Source organism: Macrobrachium nipponense, chromosome 28, assembly GCF_015104395.2.
Source record: "Macrobrachium nipponense isolate FS-2020 chromosome 28, ASM1510439v2, whole genome shotgun sequence".
NCBI classification, from domain to species: Eukaryota; Metazoa; Arthropoda; class Malacostraca; order Decapoda; family Palaemonidae; genus Macrobrachium; species Macrobrachium nipponense.
The window spans coordinates 53,772,236-53,791,861 of NC_087217.1; the positions used below are offsets into that span (position 1 = coordinate 53,772,236).

A 19,626-nucleotide genomic window follows, 5' to 3' on the forward strand; every position below is an offset into this window, starting at 1 on the left:
CTAATGCCTTCAGTCATACTCGCTTTACAGTAACAGTTAGACTAATGCCGTTCAGTTATTTCCTCCATTTATAATAGCATGTAGCTAATGCCGTTCAGTCATCCTTCATTTTATTTAAGTAAACAGTTAGTAATGCCTTCAGTTTAATTCTCTGTTTGAAATAAATAGGCATTTAGCTAATGCCTTCAGTCATCCTCAGTTATTTATTATTAAACAGTTAAGCTAATTGCCTTTCAGTTCATCCTCAGTTTTATAATAACAGTTAGCTAATGCCTTCATTTAATCCTCAGTTTATTTAGTAAACACGTTAGCTAATGCCTTTCAGTTATCCCTCCTTTTATGAAATAAACAAATTTAGCTTTATGCCTTCAGTCCATCCTCCAGTTTTATAGTAACAGTTAGGTTAATGCCTTCAGGTCTTTCATCCTCTGTTTATAGTAAACAGTTAGCTAATGCCTTCAGTTATCCTTCCTTTGTTTTATAATAAAACAATTTAGCCTAATGCCTTCATCATCTCAGTTAATTCGGTAACAGTTTAGCTAATGCTTCATTAGTCCTCAGTTTATAGGTAACAGTTAGCTAATGCCTTTCAGTCATCCTCCGTTTATTGTTAACAGTTTTAGGGGCCTTTCCTTTCCAGTCCATCCCCGTTTTATAGTAACAGTGATCTAATGCCTTCAGCTATCCTTCGTTTATAATAACATTTAGCTAATGCCTTCAGTCATCATCAGTTTATGATAACAGTTAGCTAATGCCTTCAGTTATCCTCAGTTTATAGTAACAGTTAGCTAATGCTGTCAATTATCCTCAGTTTATAGAAACAGTTAGTTAATACCTTCAGTTATTCTTAGTTGATAGTGATAGTAGTAGTAAGCTAATGCCTTCAGTTATCTTCGTTTTATAGTAGCAGTTAGCTAATACCTTCAGTTATCCTCTCTTTATAATAGCAGTTAGCTAATGCTTTCAGTTATTCTCTGTTGATAGTAGTAGTTAGCTATTGCCTTCCGTTTATTCTCAGTTGATAGTGATAGTAGCAGTTAGTTAATGCCTTCAGTTATCCTCGGTTTATAGTAGTAGTTAGCTAATGCCTTCAGTTATTCTCAGTTATAATTTATAGTAGCAGTTAGCTAATGCCTTCAGTTATCCCCAATTTCAGTTTATAGTAGCAATTAGTTATTGTCTTTCCATTCTTCATTTTAAATTCTTCCTTGATGTTGATTATTATAATAATATATATATATATATATATATAATATATATATATATATATATATATATATCTGACGAAACCGCACTATCCAAGATGGCGCAGGTCAGACAGGTATAGTATATCACGGAATCCTTCTCCCTTCACTTTATCGCGAGGGATCACCTCCATAGCTCAGCCTAAAACTTTATGACCCTGGTCGTGTGTATCCTAAATCCCTCCGCACAAAGAATTTCCGGTGATGTTGTTGGGGGACCGGGGGTGTAGGAACCATTGCGTCACGAGGACATAAGTCCTTATGGTGGGTGTGGATGGGTTTGGGGGGGACGTTCATTTGGCAGTATGGGGCGTTTCCATACACCACATTGGCTTATATGGTCAGATTTTTGTGGCAGTACGAGAGAGAGATAGAGAGAGAAAGTAAAGATAGATAATCAAGTAAATCGAAAACTGATACAGCTTAAATTTGCTATTTATAGGAGTCATATAGGCCTAGAAAAGGTGGATACATGCCGGGTTAAGAACCCTTGGGAGTCACTGTCTAGACCCAAGACGCGTTTAATTAAACCATTTCCAAAAATGATATTGAACCAATTTATCTCTGATGAAAGATCAGAACATTTAAATTAACGCCTTTTTAGTTCGTGTGCGATATAAACTTTGTTTGAATACTTGCCATACTACGATAATATTTTTCCATTTTGAGTTTGCTCATATTTTGCAAACACAATTTCTAATGATGAAGCAATAGGCTTATTTAGACCCAACAAGTTTTTCCAGTTGTCTTCCAGTTTGATTTGGGGGGAAATAAAATGAACAATCCTGGTTTTCTATGGAAGGAATACGCAAGACCTTGGTTAAACTTGAGACAGACTTCTAGTGTCTTTGTTTCAGTGTGTGTACGAACCGGACTAGTGGAGGCAAAAAGAAATCTAATAATAATAATAAGTCCTGTTAAATATGAAGGCTGCATCGAGCTCATTTTACGTTGAGTCTTCTCGATTTTTCCTTATAAATCTTTCTTCAATGATAATAATAATAATAATAATAATAATAATAATAATAATAATAATAATAATAATAATAATAATAATAATAATAATTCCTGTTATTTGAGTTTATTTCATATTGATTCTTAATTTTCCATATGATCCTTTTCTATTATAATAATAATAATAATAATAATAATAATAATAATAATAATAATAATAATAATAATAATAATAACAACAAAAGGACAGGAGTAAAAGGAATGCGTGCATCGTGCAGTGCACGAATAAAGACAAACCCAGACGCTAAAAAAAAAGAAAGATATATGAATGAAAAGCTAAGGTTAAAAGGCCAAAGGGTCGACTGCTCTTGAATGTTCTTCGAACTTTATTCTTTCTTCGCGTTGGTGTGGACGGGCGTGTGCATAATGTATCCCAGCAGTTGAATAGCAATGCATACAGATGTTTCTTATCTGTGAGTAGAGATGAACGCAGATGTTTCTTATCAGTGGATGGCGATGCATACAGATGTTTCTTAATCGGTGACGTGATGTTGGTGTACATAGATATTTCTTAACTCTGATATCTGTTTTGAGCTTTTGTGCCGTGTGTGTGTGTGTGTGTGTGTGTGTGTGTGTGTGTGTTTGTGTGTGCATGCTAATGCTTATCGTGTAAAAGTAGACACAGACGTTATCGAGACAAATAAATAAGTCAGATTTTAATCCTACTTTCTTCTATAGTTTCTTAAGTTATTCTTTTTCCCCTATATTCACGTGTGATTTCTATTTATCTACAAAATGATTAGGCCTAAAATAGAATAAAAAATTAAGTATGGACAGGCATGTATATGACAACGATTGCTTAAATGTTGATACGAATGAAAGGTCAAAATACACGAACTGTATCAAATATTTATATTCTGGATACATGCAGCTGTACATTCATACATAGAATATAGTCATGTAAGTATATCCTATGCATATGACTATAATTTTTTTCAAATCTGGTTTCTATTTTCTTATTTGAATACCCTATTCATGTTGGCTAAGATAGTAACGCTTAGGTCGTATTTGATATAAATGTCTACATTTTTATAAGTAATGATAATAATAATAATAATAATAATAATAATAATAATAATAATGATAATAATATATAATAAATGATAATAATAATGATTATTATTATTATTATTATTATCATAAGTAAAAATAATAATAGTAATAATAATGCAAGTTGATATAAAAGTGTATCGTGAGAAACTCTACGGGGTTTCATATGACGATTTAAGCTATTCCCGACTCTCCATTGACTACCTTTAGTTAATGGTTCTTTCTGTAAGTCCCTTATATGAGCTTCCTTAAGATTTATTATCGTATAATTGGTGCATTATTATATATTTAGTGAAGTTTATTGTTTAAGGGTGATTTAGGTTTCTGATAAGCCAGTAAAAAGTTATTCACTTTTGAAGACTTTTAATTTATCTCAGATTTTCGTCGTGTTGCTCAAAAACTGAAGTAATAGTACGTTAAGTGAGCGAAGCATCTTTCTATTTTATCGTATTTGTTGTTAAAATGTCTATAAATGTGTAAAATTGCAATACAATCATTGGCAACTTCGTAGTGTTCCGTCTAAGGTTAATCAATAGTCATCGAGTATGTCATACACATCAAAACAATTCTTATTTATTTTTCATAAACTTTAAAATGGACAGTTGAGGTACTTGATGTCATGATTTATTTTTAGATTGTTTTTGTAAATTTATGTACATAATTACATATAAAAATATGTATTTATTTGCTAAATGTACTTGATAAGACTTTTAAATAAAAATAAAAAAAAGATATGTGTATTCATGTAAGTATTGAACCAAATTAATGGAAAGAACGGAACTGCAACTTATTAAAAGATGTCATGCTTTAGATATAGAAGTAGATAACTGCGCGAAAGACGATATAAAAAGAAACACAATGCACGCGTGGAGAGTGGTTAAAGAAAAAAATGCTATGGCTGCAATACTGGCGTCCGTTGGGCTGATAGCATCCAAGTCCAAGCGTCGGTCTGTAGTACGGTAGTCCGGGTAAAACTGACCTTGGTCACTCACTCGGTCTAGGGCTGCTTCGTGTCTTTTTAAAGTTTAAACGGACAAGGGAGCGTACTATTTTAGACCTAATCTTATTGCTTTTATTTACACGAATGAAACGCTGCTCTTGGTCTTGTTAAAACTACGTTATGCTGTTTTCAAACTGGTAAAGAAATCCAGTAGGGTCTCGATTTTGAATATGACTACACGGTTTTGTGACGCGCAATCGTTGCTAGGTTGTTTCAGCCGTTGGAGGCTTGCGTTAATCTGAGAGAGAGAGAGAGAGAGAGAGAGAGAGAGAGAGAGAATGATTAAATATATTTGATCCTATCAGTTTATGCTCAAAGTCAGTGGAGGTTTAAACTAGTCCTAGAAACAGAGTGCATATAACGTAGCCTATAAATAAATCACGATTTGATCACCGACGAAAGATGGATTATGTAATATCTTAGACTACAAAGAATTCTGTACCTAGTAGCCCAAGCGAGGTGAGTTACAAAAGAGTTACTGTACTTTAATAAGGAGGCGGTCGCCTGAAGAAGCTGCTTTTTCTTAATGATAATTAGATCATATTTTATTTATGAGGGTTCTTGTAACGATGCCTCCTTTGCATGCTAAGTAAAGGAAGGTCCCTCTATATTTATATTAATGACTGAAAGTTTTTGTATTATAAATCTGAAATGTACTGTTAACCCTACTCCAGATATTATTAGATTTTTCTCCTTTTTTTATATTTAAAGAGAAATTTGACTTCAACAAGTTTATGAATACATGGTTTTTGAAAAAATAGAAAAAATAGATTAAGGTTAAGATTCGTCGAATGTCTTCTAGAGGTCTAAAATTAGCTAAATCGTTCATATAATGAGTATGTACGTATGTCTTAAGTTAACGAAATTCTTAATCTAGTGAATCTATAAGTCTAAAGTTAACCAAATCTTTCTAATGATTTTAAACGTCTAAGGTTAACCAAGTCTTTTATATATAAGTCCATACGTCGAAAGTTAACCAGATCTTTTATCTGAGATCATGCGTCTAAAGTCAACCAGATTTTCATCTAATGAGTCTATATACGTAAAATTATCCAGCCTTTTATCTTATGAATCTATAAGTCTAAAGTTAACCAGACTTTTATCTAATGAGTCTAAAGTTAACGCAATCTTATCTAATGAGTCCAGGGACGGTATCAAACACGCATGGCTTCTAATATTTTTCCCTACGCTGGTGCAAGATTAACATTATTCGTGTGCGTTAAATTGCTGTCACAGAAGCACAAACACGCAGGATTATAATTTTGCCCCAATAGAAATGATTGGCAATTTTGTACAAAGAAAACGGGAGCATATACAATAATCTCATCTCGTGCAGGCAATGGCGGGTTCTTCTTCTTGAGAATTACTTGTAGAGCTGGGATACGGATGAAACAGCTTACAATAGAAAAATTCTAAAGGAAATAAAATAGAATATAAGTATAGTTCAAGGAAGCTTCAAGAATATGTGTAAGTGCATCGCTGACACTTTTGAGAAATATTTAACTTGTGTTTACTCTCTTGTAGGAAATCTGAGATTATATGGAAGAATATTTCCAGGAATGTCTCAACATTTTCTAGCGTACAATATTTACTCTTTTTTTTTTTTTTTCCAACTTCAAACGGAAATTCCTTCTTTGAATGGAAGGGGTGGTGGTGGTAGGGGAGGGGAGGTCATTGACCGTTAACGGCTATAAAAAGCGGCACAACTGCAAGTTATAGGTCATCTATTGGCTTTACGAGTCTCGTAGTTATTAGAAAACCGGAAAAGAACATGAATAAAGCTACGTTATTCTATTGAAGCAGTTAAACAACTGACGGCCGTTGCACAGTTATATAAGAAGCAAAGCAATCAATAACATTGTGTATACATGCAGACCTAGACTTAGGACGAAGTTTTTTTTATTAAAAAGAATGTCTTGTTCAGTCATGTGGGAAGAATATAGGATTATAGATTGGTGAAAAGCTCACAATTCGGTAGATTGCGAGAAATGAGGAGACAGAGAAATGACTGCATAGATGGTATACAAGAGGCATTGGAAAATAGCATCCAAGAAGCGATAGACTCTATAGATTGCTTGCAAGATAGAGATGGTAGTGTGTGTGTGTGTGTGTGTTTAGACGAGCTGCTGATGAGCCTTCTGTTTAGTAGAGAGAGAGAGAGAGAAGAGAGAGAGAGAGAGAGAGAGAGAGGTACCCCCAGAATTTTCCTCACCAGAAATATGTAACCTGGTGCCCAGTCATCAACCTTTTGTCTTATTTTCCCTTTTCTTGCCAAAAACATAAATTTTCCCAAATCATCCTCTAGGGCCATTTTTCACCCCATAACTCCTGACTTCCGAAAACGCCTTTGTAGGACCACGTGGGTCCTGCCTGGTCTATAGGAACCCCTATATATACGCTTTCCTATCCGCCTAGGGGCATACAGGATTACTGTTATGAACGCATCCAACGGTGCTCATTACACATGCCCGCGCGGTGGGCAGGTATGAGGAAATACTTTATGGTGGGTATTTTAGCTCGCGCTGCCCAAACGCCATAGTTTAAGCGCATGTGCGTCTCGTGTTTCTGCTCTTATGCCCAAATGCTTGGGTCAGCTGTTTGCGTCTGTTGCTAAGTATTGGGAGAGTTTGTCAACAATAATACTTAGATAATATTTATTCTCTTTGAGGAATCAGTTGATGTTGTGGTTCTTCTTTGTCTTTTATGAAAAGGAACACATTCCGAGTGATACACAATATGTATTATACTTAATCGTACATGAAAACCAAAATACAGTAATTTGTTCAGCAAAGATTACGGTTATGTTATTGATAGCGCAAGATAATTATATATGGTATATATATAATATATATATATATCTATATATATATATATATATATCTATATATTAAATATAATATATATATATAGATATATATATATATATATATATATATGTGTGTGTGTGTGTGTGTGTGTGTGTGTGTGTGTGTGTGTGTGTGTGTGTGTGTTTTATGTATAATTTTACAAAAATATAAAACTTATAAAATCAGTAACATTTCTTCCCAGCAACACCCCAACAGGAGTATACATCTTCAAGAACAAAACGCTTCTAAAATCCCAGATCCACCTGTCCCCTATGCGGCGTTCCAATCCATCAACCCCTCCCACGCCCCACCCCTGGAAGACCATATAATAACCCTTCCCCCTCCCCCACCCCTCCCCTAGACCAGGGCCCCCAACAGCCTCTCCCTCCATGGCGAGTCGGAAATGCCTAGGAGTGACGTCGACAAAATTGGCGCGTCAGCCTTTTCTTGTGTCGCAATCGGGTACCTGCGGTTGAGAGATAAAGCCAAGAGTGAATCAAGTGTTTAGGGATGAAGATCCGAAGGAGAGAGAGAGAGAGCAAGCTTCTGTAGTGTCAACACATACCAGGAGAAAACCGGAATACAGAAAAGAAAGAAAACGAGAATGCAAAATAAAGATTGCGGGTTGTAACCATAAAGGAAACGTTCTAAGGGTCCCACAACAATAATAAACATTTTAAAAGTTCGTGTATAATTATAAACACTATAAAAGTTCTGGAACCCTTCTCTGGGTTATCTTCAGTCCAAATGAAGGACTAAACAAAACATGTACTACCACTGAGGTGAACTTGAAAAGAATATACAGAGTCGCTGAAGACTGAAGGGAATGTTAGACCTAACTCGTAAAGAGGATCCAGGGCAGGTTCTGCTGTAGAAACAGATACAGAACAGTAAGGATTATCACTGGTTGATTTGAAGAAGAGTGGCAGCTTACATCCACAGAGATAAGCTTAATTTCATCTGTGGTTAAGCAAAGCAGCCATTATTCCATTTGAAACCAGTGTCTCTATCTTGATAGACGCAGACGGAGGAGAGAATGTGGGTGCTAGAAGCTTCTGCTGATATTCCTGAAGGTGACTGTGCAGATTTTCTCATAGATCCTGAGAAAAATATGAGGGAACACAAATCCGCATGAAAATTGGAATCTCTCATACAGAGGTTTATAGTTATGCTACACAGGTTGTTAGGGAAGACGTTACTTCTATCACAATCCTAGTTTTTAATTAAAGGGTTATCATTTTTAAGGATGAAGTTCATGTAGCATGTACTGTTGGGTTCTGATTGTGATTTCCATATATTATATCAGTGAATGCTAAGAAACAAAAACAAAACAAAAAATACCCATCTTCGTGGAGAACATTTAGTGTTATTTCCTGATAAATATGCTTGAAAATTGGCACTGTTTCGTTGGTGTATTTCCTTCTAGAGAGTCATGCATTAAAAAAAAAACATAAAAAAACAAAAGCTATACCTGCAGCCATCTTTACTTTGTTTAAATTTTATTACATGCGAGAGAGAATTGAAATCAGTTGCTTTTTATCATCACCTATAAAATTACAGACAGAGCCACTACCTCACAAGTAGCATTGCTGATCGGTGTTCTGTGGTAAAACTGATACATTTCATGGTGATAACAAGCGGTGTCCAGATTGAATAAAGAACATTTGAAGATAATAGAAACGTTTAATTCCGATTTAGTTTAGTGTCATATTGGATAGCTAATGCGCTCAGATGTAATATTTTTTTAACTTTTAAACCCGATACCTGTCTCTGAAAATGTTTTCCGAGCTACTGATAAGAGCCACTAAAACATCACAAGTTCGCGCATGTTTTAATCAGAAGTACTATATAATACGTCAGAGTTTCAATCTTATTATTGAAACGGCACGAATAAATCAAGAAAATTATTGTCTCCCCAGGAAATATAAAGACGAGCTGGCAATGTTTTCCAAGGATACCAGATTGTCGTGCTATGGAAATACGGTAGGACCGACTCACAGATCCATGGTATCTGGGAACCAAGCAATAGATCAGTTTGAGCTTAGCTTAGTGAAAGTGTGATCCGTGTTCTTCTTCGTTTTATTATTGAGGTAATTATTTTCTTAATTGAATTTAGAAAGTTATTTGGGGGTTGATTAATATAAATAAGCTAAAATTTTAAGGTTTGAATACTTGGTGACCCTGGCCATGGGTAGTTTGGATTTTTTCAAATTTACCAGGCATAGCCTATGCCAGCACCTGCCTATGCCCAAAGGCGGCAGGTAAGTGTGGTAAGATATGACAGGGATTATGGGGTCTGTCCGGCTAACTGAAGTGACCCTGGCTTGATTTATACCCTACCTGTCCTGTACAGGGAGGTTAGAATTAGCAGGTTAGGCCTAGGTAGGGGAACAGGGCCCTAGGTTAGGTTAGGTGGTTGCATTAGGTTCGGTAGTGCCCCGAATATTACTCTTCTCCTCCCCCCACCCAAAAACCCCGCTTCCCACTGGGATCCCCCATAATTGAAGTAGTAGGTTTATGCTTAGATTTTGTGCGTAAGAGTAACTCTTAATTTCTTTTTTATTCATTTCCTCATGTTTCTATGCGATGTGCAACACCATTCTGGTCGTTTTTTGTCGTTAATACTTGAAAAACGGGTGCGGCCTTCTCCTGGACATTTACCGCTGTTTCTTAGATGGTTAGGCATTGTTTTGACGTTCATGTTTGTGGTACTGATAATGAACAGGGTGTTGGTTGAGTGTGGGTGGTATCGAAATATAAAAATTTACCTGATTTTATTAGCACAGTACCAGAAATGCAGGACGTTGTTTCAGCTGTGGACTAGACCTTCTTAGAAAGCTTTTTATGTCATTATGTTCGCAAATTATTACTTATTGATGATGAAGTCGCCTAACAAAGTTAGGCGACTTATGTATTGCAAGCCAATATGATTTACGAGGCTCAATGTTGGGTTAAGTTGAATTGGTCAGATAAGAACCCATCGCCTTAGGTTACATAGGATGTGTGTGAGTTTGAATTTTTGATATATTTGTTTTCTGTTTGATTTTTGTAGGGAATCCATAGACCAAGCTTAGTCTTTTGAATTTTAGGGGGACCAGAAGGGACTAGCAAAATACAGAAAACAAATTATTAGTGAAGTAAACCAAAATGGTAGATCTATATTACTCTTCGGCGGCGGCCTAGACTATGTCAGTTGCGATTTTCCTATGTAGTTTTACCTCCTGAAAAAGAATTTTAAGTAATATTTATTCGGACGACTGGAATTAATCCCCAGGGGCCAGTATTAAACATGGCAAAATACATTGGACGCCCCAATCCCTAGTGGATGTCGTATCCGCGGTTACATTCCTTGCAGTCCGTGCGGAACTATTCTTTAGAATTACCACCAAAATTATTTGAAACGCCAGAAAAATCAGAAAAAAAAATTGAGGCAAAAAATCTTAAAGAGAGTTGTTCACATTATTATTGTGGGTCAAGACTAGCATACAAGCAAATCAAAGCGTTACATTTATCCAAATGTAACGCAGGGCACCATGTCTTATGTAGACTGTTGACCCCCAATGTATCATGCATAGAGGAATACTTCTGCAACTATTCTGCAGTACTACATGTACTGGAAATTTTGCTTAAAATATTAGGTTGTAGTCATAGTGGCAAGGATGGATTAAATACCATAACTAAAACTATGGCTGTATTGTATGTAAAGTAGCTTAACTGTTAAATGAGAGCTTGTCCAGTTTAACCCTAAATAATAGACATTTGCAAAATTTAGGTAAATTTTTATATTAAATTGTAATCTTATTACAAAGCTGACAATAATTTTACGGTAATTCTAGGCAATAGCTCCACATGGACTGCAAGGAACGGTCCTGCAAATACGAAAACCATAGGGATTGGGACTTCAAATGTATTTCGCCATGTTTAGTACTGGCCCCTGGGGGTTAATTACAGTCGACCCCCAAAAAATATCGTTAAAGTCTTAATAAGCAACCCAAATACTATAGGAAACTGCAATTTCCAAAGAAATAACCGACGCTGAGTTATTACCAAGATCTACCGCATTTGCTAGATACATTTTAGTCTCTTTTGAGCATTAATCGCATTCACTTCTGATATTAATAGTTTTTGAGATAATGGATCCGCCTTATGTCCTACAGTTATGGGGGACAGAGATGGTAAACTGGGGTTTTTGGGTGGGGAAAAACATACTAAATGAAATAGGCGTATTGTAACCTAACCTAGGTGCTGGGGAGGGGGAGGGGGAAGGGGCTTGCTTGTTCTACAGTACCCTCCATCTAACCTATCATAGGGAACTGCAGAAAGGAATAGACTTAATCCTCTAACCCAATCACACCTAACCTAATCTAGAATGCCGGGCCTGTACCTGGCTTGGGGTGGGGTTTGGGTCTGCTCCACTGGACCTCCAACATACTTAAATAGTTTGGTTCACTTTAAAATCATACATGGAATCAGAATCAGAACTTGCAAAAGTATTATGGGGAAGTTAGAATGAATAGCTTGTATGGTCTCCGATTTTATCACCCTGTTTGCGTAGACTCTGTGTGGTTGTAAGGGTAAGATCTATTATGTATATAAAACAAAAAGGCTGTATAGAACTCCGGTATCTTATATACATAACGAGCTTGATGTTTTTGTCCTTATTGAATAAAGTCCATCATAAAAAAGATCATTCTGATCCTTTATAAGTTAATAGCGCACATCAACCTTCTTCAGAAAAATCGGAAAATTTATCTAAACTATCTTGACCTTATCCATGAATGGAGTTATTTGCATTTCACTCTTTTTCTATAAAACTTCAGAGAAAGATGAGACGAGAGCAACAGATTGACTTGAAATGTGCTGAAATAATCCTCAGGAAGAGGTTTGATTAGGGCGTCTGATTGCATCCAAGAAAGGTTTATAAGGTTTGGTGTGCACTGGCATATGCCTGCAGTCATGCAAGCAATACGTGATAGATGGCGCTTGGTTATTTTGAGACACGTTGCACGGTTTTAGATAAATATTTATACTTCGATTACTCATATATTTAAACGATCATATTTTTATGCTGTGCACAGATTATATACTTTAAAATGTTTACAGACACTGACACTTTTGAGTCTTTATAATGTTAGTGATTTTGGTCACCAAGAAAAGTGTATAGTAGTTGGTTCAACTTGGTGGTGGTGGTGGTGGTACTCTTCTGGTTCTCGGCAAGCTTTTTTTTTTGGGGGGAGGGGGGATACGAAACACACACTCCATGATTTTTACTGCTCAGGTCAACAGAGGCTTCAGGGTTGCTCAAGATACCTAACAATAATAATACCACCACTCGCATGATCCACGAAAATTTATTAAAAGTCCACAATGGTGTCATTGTAAATATACATATTAAAAATTTACAAAACGAGAGCTGTCGAGAACCTGTTCGATTCTCCTTTTCTCGTTTTACACACACACACATAAAATATATATATAATATTATATATATATATATTATTATAAATATATATATATATATATATATATAGATATATTATATATATATATATATATATATATATATATATATGTATATATATATATAATATAGATATATTATAGTGAAAAAAATAATTAATATATATATATTACTAATATATATATATATATATATATGATATTATACTATTATGAATATGATATAAGATATATATATAGATATATATAATTATTTATATATATATATATATATATATATATATATATATATATATATATATATATATATATATATATATATATCTATATATATATATATATATATATATATATATATATATATATATATATTTTCACAGATACACCATTGTTGTTTTCGTCACCAATAATAACGGCAGTTGCTCCCTGAGTCAAGTTATACCTTCACAGATATTAGGAGTATTGAGGTGTGGGGGGAGGGGGGGTTTGGAGTGCCTTAACATACTGATTAGCATTCTTTTGCCTTAAATGCTTTTTAGCTAATTACTTCAAATAAGTAGATGCTGAACGCTTAATTCTCTCTCTCTCAATAATGCCATAATTTCTCTCTCGCTCTCTCTCAATAATGCCATATGATAAATCATTAAACTTAAGTGTAGCCCTAAGTTTAAGAATGGTATACTAATTTATTATTAAATTTTCAGGTGACGATCCCCGACCAAGAGAGAGTGATGGATCTCATTAACCGAATCCCGACCAAGAAACAATACTGGATCTCTTAATTTCCCGATTCCTGACAGAGAGATAATACTGGATTTCATCACTAACCTATTTCGGACCGAGAAACAATGCTGGATCTCTTCATTCCGGATTCACGACCGAAAAACAATACTGGATGTTTCCATTCCCCGATTCCCGACTGAGAAACAATACTGTATCTCCTCGCATATCGATTTCAGACCGAGAAACAATACTGGATCTCTTCATTCCCAATTCCCGACCGAGAAACAATACTGAATCTCTTCATTTCCTTACTCCCTGCCAAGGAACAATACTGGATCTCTTCACTTCCCGATTCCCGTCCGAGAAACAGTACTGAATCTCCTCACACATCGATTTCAGACCGAGAAACAAGATGATCATTAGACCAAAGTAAGGGATATTCGTACACATCTAAATGCCTTTTGTTTAAGTCTGTTGTATTTTTGTATGTTTATTAATCCAGTTGTGTTTAGCTTCTTCTTTATGTATTTCTATTTAATACAGTTGTGTTTAGCTTCATTTGAACCTTAAAATCTGTTAACATCCTTGTATGGAATTAAAATTGTGGTCTTTGGTTAACCCATTTTGAGTTTAAATTACTAATTGCCTGTAGTTTGTGTTGGTAGTCCTGTGAAGTTTAACAACTCTGAACACAGTATCTTAAGACTAATTTATAGTTGACGAGAAACTCCATTGCCTAACCTTTATAGCAGTATAATAATAAGTAAAGTAACAAATCAAAGTTTACCAAGCTGGAGTAAAATAGTACGAGTTTTATTAGTTATCGACTAGTTATGGCTTTAAAAAAACGCTGAAAATATCATTTTGGGAAAAAAAAAAAAAAAATCGGATGGTGGTTGCTTCACAATGTGAATTTCTGCAACATTTTTGAGGATTATTAATTCGCAGATAAACATAACTGGGGACAGGGGTAAATGAAATACTGTCAGAGAGAGAATTTTACATTATATGCTCTTCCAGATACCACAGGATATGATAGGGTGTGTAGAGTCGAGGATTTATAAGTGATAGGTTTGCAGATTGGAAAGGCATGATTGATTGTTAGAAGCGATGCTGCTGAAGTTGAATCTGTTTCATTTGCCTAAGAATTTTTTGTCATCTGGTATCATTCAAGCACAGATTAGTGCCTTTGTGATCATCATCTCTTCATCTTTACTACCCTAATACTACTATTCTTGAATTTTAACTTTTTTTTTAACTAATTAGGTTAATTTTATTATAGCGTCCTCCAGTTCAGAATTTGTTCATTTACATAATTGTCAATAAAGCTCTCTCTCTCTCTCTCTCTCTCTCTCTCTCTCTCTCTCTCTCTCTCTCTCTCTCTCTCTCTCTCTCTCTCTCTCTCTCTCTCTCTCTCCATTTTTATACACTTCTTATCCACACATTATCCATCTTTGCTCAAATTTCCCAATCCTGATTATTCTTGTTAAATCCTTTCCCAATCGCGAATATTCTTGGCTAATCCTTTCCTGAACTTGAATAGCAAGAATATTCAGAACTTGGAAACTCTTAGCAAAAGTAGGCCTAACACTTTCCCAGTCCTCGATATTCTTACCAGTCTTTTCCTAGTCCTGAATATCATTGTTTAATATTTTACCAATCCTGAATATAATTACTAATCCTTAACCAATCATGAATATTCTTGCTTCATCCTTTACCAATCTTGATTATTTTTGCTAATTCTTCTCCTTATTGACATCTCTATATGCTCTAGCACGCCTGTCCCATACCAGCAGCTGAAACTCTCTCTTCACTTCAGCTGCCCTTTGTTGACTCTCTCTCTCTCTCTCTCTCTCTCTCTCTCTCTCTCTCTCTCTCTCTCTCTCTCTTATCCCGTCCACAGAATTACACGTCAGCTTTGTGGTGCTATATTTTTGGACCTTTTTTTTTTTTTTTTTTTCCTATTCATTTTTCGTTTACTATGCTTCTGTTGAGCTGGAAGAAAATGTTTGTGGAAGACTGAAAACGTGATGGTACTGTGTGTGAGATAATTGGAATTATTGCCCGTTGTAATGCTGTGATTGGTGTTGGTCAAATGAAATGGAAGTTGTATATGCTATCAAGTGTCAATAATTATTGAGTTTTACAGACAATTCGTTAGTCAACGTTAAGAATTGAAAGTTATGTCGAAGTTGGAGGGTCCGACAATAATGCAAGACATGTTGCTGCACTCATGGGTGCCGAGTATAAAATAGAGAGAGGAAGAGGAATGAATGGTCAAGATTGAATATTTAGTTGACTAAAATCGAGGATTTGAAATATGCATACCTAAGGTTATTTTTAGTTAATTATATGTCGGATAAAAAGTTTTTGTGCAATCAAAACGGAGATGTTGCTCTTCATTTATTATGCAACAAGTACCACGTCATGTATAGATTGTTTTTAGAGTGGTGGAAATGAAAAGCCTGGTGTAGGGTTTTTTTTTTCCTCTTAGCATGAAAAGCAGTAGAATAGGTTTTTAACAAACATTGTATATTGTGAAGCACGTCTCTCTCTCTCTCTCTCTCTCTCTCTCTCTCTCTCTCTCTCTCTCTCCTCTCTCTCTCTATCTCTCTCTCTCTCTCCTCTCTCTCATTCGATCTCGTCGTCTCTCTCTCTCTCTCTCTCTCTCTCTCTCTCAGTAAACTGGAGAGGTTTATAGCCGGTATAGCATTCATAGAAGCATGTTTGAAACCATTCATCTTTTGTATAACAAGATCTTGTTCTAATATGCAAATATATTGTAGGTAGTATAGTATCTGCTTATTAATAGTAATCAGATTTCTTGTGTTGTATTACTGTTGCAATATCATGAAATGTTACTTGACTCAGAAAATATTATTTTTATATAAATAACAATATTATTCTTTGAGAATGTCTCTTGTGTAGTTTATATAACTTTGCTGAAAGGTAAGGACACGTACTAATTGAAGGAGCTTGGATAGTTTATTGTGTATTGTGTTTTTTATGAAGATTTTTTGCGTTTTCCTCCCCGCTAATTTCATTGGCTGCATTCTGGTCGCTATGTGACGTGTTTCTCCAAATCCTCTTTCACTTCTACTATTTCATTTAATCATTTGCTTTTCTCTTGACCTGCTACCCTAAAAAAAATAATAAATAATAAAAACCTCGTCACTCATCTTTATCACATGCCCATACCGCCCCAGTCTCGACTATTTAGCATACTAGTAATATATCTCCCCAGTACCTGTAATTTATTCATTTTCTAGTATCTCATTGTGTTCCTCCTGACTTCTTAATGCTAATAGGCTTTTCTGAACCCATCATCACCACTGGTCTAATTGCAACACAGTTGATGCTGTCTCTGTGATGAGTTTTACGAGAAGGGATTTGGCCTTTTTTTGTTGTCACACTCTATGACTGCCACCTCTCAGCATTTCTTCCTAGCTCCTTTTAACATCGCCTTTTCGCCATCACCCCCCCCCCCCCCCCCCCCCCACTCCCTCATGGGTTAAATAGATCCACAGTATTTGAAATTTCAACCTGTCGTAAATCTTGACCTCCCTTCCCCATTTGCTGGATACTTGAACAACAGTTTGGCTCAAATTTACTCTAAAATCACCCCCCCCCCCCCAACCATTAAAATTTTTTCTAATATCGCAAAAAAAAAAAAATCACCCCGATTAAAATTTACTCTTAAATCACCTCCCATCAAAATTTGCTCTAAAATCACCCCCATTTAAATTTACTCTTAAATCTCCCCCATTAAAATTTACTCTTAAATTGCCCCCGATTAAAATTTGCTCTAAAATCGACCCATTAAAATTTCCTCCAAAATCGTCCCACTGAAATTTATTTTAAAATCACCCCCTTTTAATTCTCTAAATCCCACCCCCATTAAAATTTGTTCTAAAATCTACCCATTAAAATTTAGTCCAAAATCGCCCCATTAAAATTTGTTCTAAAATCTACCCATTAAAATTTAGTCCAAAATCGCCCCATTAAAATTTCTTCCAAAATTGCTCCATTAAAATTGTTTACTCTACAAAATCACCACCATTAAAATTTCCTCCAAAATCGTGCCATTAAAATTTATTCTAAATCACCCCCCATATAAATTTATTCTTAAATCACCTCCATTTAAATTTAATGTTAAATCACCCCCATTTAAATTTAATGTTAAATCACCCCCATTTAAATTTAATGTTAAATCCCCCCATTAAATTTAATGTTAAATCCCCCCCATTTAAATTTATTCTTAAATCCCCCCATTTAAATTTACTCTTTAAAATCTTCCCAATTAAAATTTACTCTAAAATCGCCCCTTTAAGCTTTACTCTTAAAATCACCCTCATTAAAATTTACTCTACACCCCCCCCCCCATTAGAATTTGCTGTAAAATCACCCAATTAAAATTTGCTCTAACACACCATTAGAATTTGCTGTAAAATCACCCCCATTAAAATTTCCTCTTAAAATAGTCCCATTAAAAGTTACTTTAAAATCACCCCCATTAATGATTCCTACCACACTTACCCTCTTAAGATTCCTCTACAGTATCTGCAGTGATCGTTAGACCATCTGCATGTAACAGATTTTTAGTCCTAATCCCTCCTACTCTGTAGATCATTACCAGCACAAACAGAAATCGGCCAAGTGCTGATCCTTAATGCAAACCAGCTTTCATTTAAAAAGTTTCTGTTTTGCCACAGGCAAATGCTGTGCCTTGTTCTTTTATACATACTTTCAACCAACCTAACCAATTTTCCTGGCGCGCGCACCATCTTGATACCGGAAGCCCACCTCCACTGGTATTCTCATTCCTGTCTGTTTTCCCGAAAGCCATTCATTATGAAAACAGCATCAACTGTCTCCCTCCAAATGAAACTGTACCGCTGCTCACTAGTTTTCACAATTAATCATGTTTCTTCAGCCAGTATTCCTTCCAAAACTTTCAACAAATATTCAGTTTGATTCCTCTGTAAATCCCACACTCCATATCATCATCTTCCTTTTTACACACATTTACCATCAGACTTTACCAGGCATTTGCCATTGTCTCCTGTTACCAGATTTCCCTTAACAAATCCAGTATCCATGCTTCCCCTCTTTTGCTAAATGCCTTCATTTCAATTTGCACACCTGATGGATCTAATGCTTTTCCAATCTTCCTAATTTCTGTCTTTGACGATAATTGACTGACCCAGATCCTGAGTTTGATATTCTGTGAATGTCTTTTGTTCCTAACTGTGTTTAATTTTTCTGTAACACACTCAATGGATATGCCATTATCATCCTAGTTTGTCTCTTCTCTTCTGTCTCCTTCAATTCTTTGGAAGCCCTACTAGTTAAAGTAAATTTTAAAGCTCCTTTCTTCTACCACCACTACTTTTCGCCTTTTGAACCTATGGGCACATGTTCTCCTAGCTGCTGCCTGTGAACTTTTTCATAATCTGGTTTTCTTTTGATTTACCAACTTCCTCTTGCATACTTCTTAGGTTGTTTGCAATTGGATCTCAAAGGAGAACACTTGGTCCTACCTTACAATCTGCTATACACGGCTTTTGTCATCCCTTCTAGTCTTAGGGTAACCATTTGGTTCTAGTTCTGTTACCTTGTGCTTGGCTTACCGTGTCTTTGTTATTGGTGCAGGTGGCTCTGTATTACCTGCCGATTTACTGCACCAGTAACAAAGACGTGTTAGCTAGTCAGTATTTGTTTTAAATCAAAGGATTAGAATTAAGATGGAGGACAGTAACACCACACACAGCCTGCTTTGGTTAACCGGTCTTGTCTAGCATTAAATTAATGTTCATGGAAAAAAAAGTCCAGTAAGGAAAAGTACTAATGGCACCTAATAATTTTCAGAATTACAACAGAAGCCATCTTACAAACGGGAACCTTAGACAAAGGGAACGCGACTCAACTGGCTGTAACGGCACAGAAGCTATCTTACAAGAAGGAACTTAAGAATATGGGACGGCTGCAAAGCACAGAATCCGCTCACTAGAGGGAACTTGGAAAATGGTAACACTCCTCGGCAGCACAGAAGCAAGAGGGAACCTCAGAAAGTGTGAACATGACTTTAGCTCTCCCGGCTCTCAGCCCACCAAGAGAAACAGGGAGTCAGTCGGCATTACGAAATTGGACATACTTCAGTGAGATTATAACAAATGATACGCTTGTTATTTTAAAAATTTTCACCAACTGATATAAAGTTCAGAAATTCGTATTATCGTAATAAAGTTGTGCGTCCAGAAATTTTTTTTAATCACTGCCCTGGATTACC

At 35.6% G+C, this 19,626-nt stretch overlaps 1 long non-coding RNA gene across 1 annotated transcript; it reads left to right on the forward strand.

Annotated features, from left to right (window-relative positions):
• The first annotated feature begins 9,108 nt into the window (after positions 1-9,108).
• Positions 9,109-19,544, forward strand: LOC135201333 (uncharacterized). Its single transcript, XR_010311502.1, has 3 exons — positions 9,109-9,244; positions 13,319-13,766; positions 19,206-19,544. It is a non-coding gene; the product is annotated as an uncharacterized LOC135201333 (long non-coding RNA).
• The last annotated feature ends 82 nt before the right edge of the window (positions 19,545-19,626 follow it).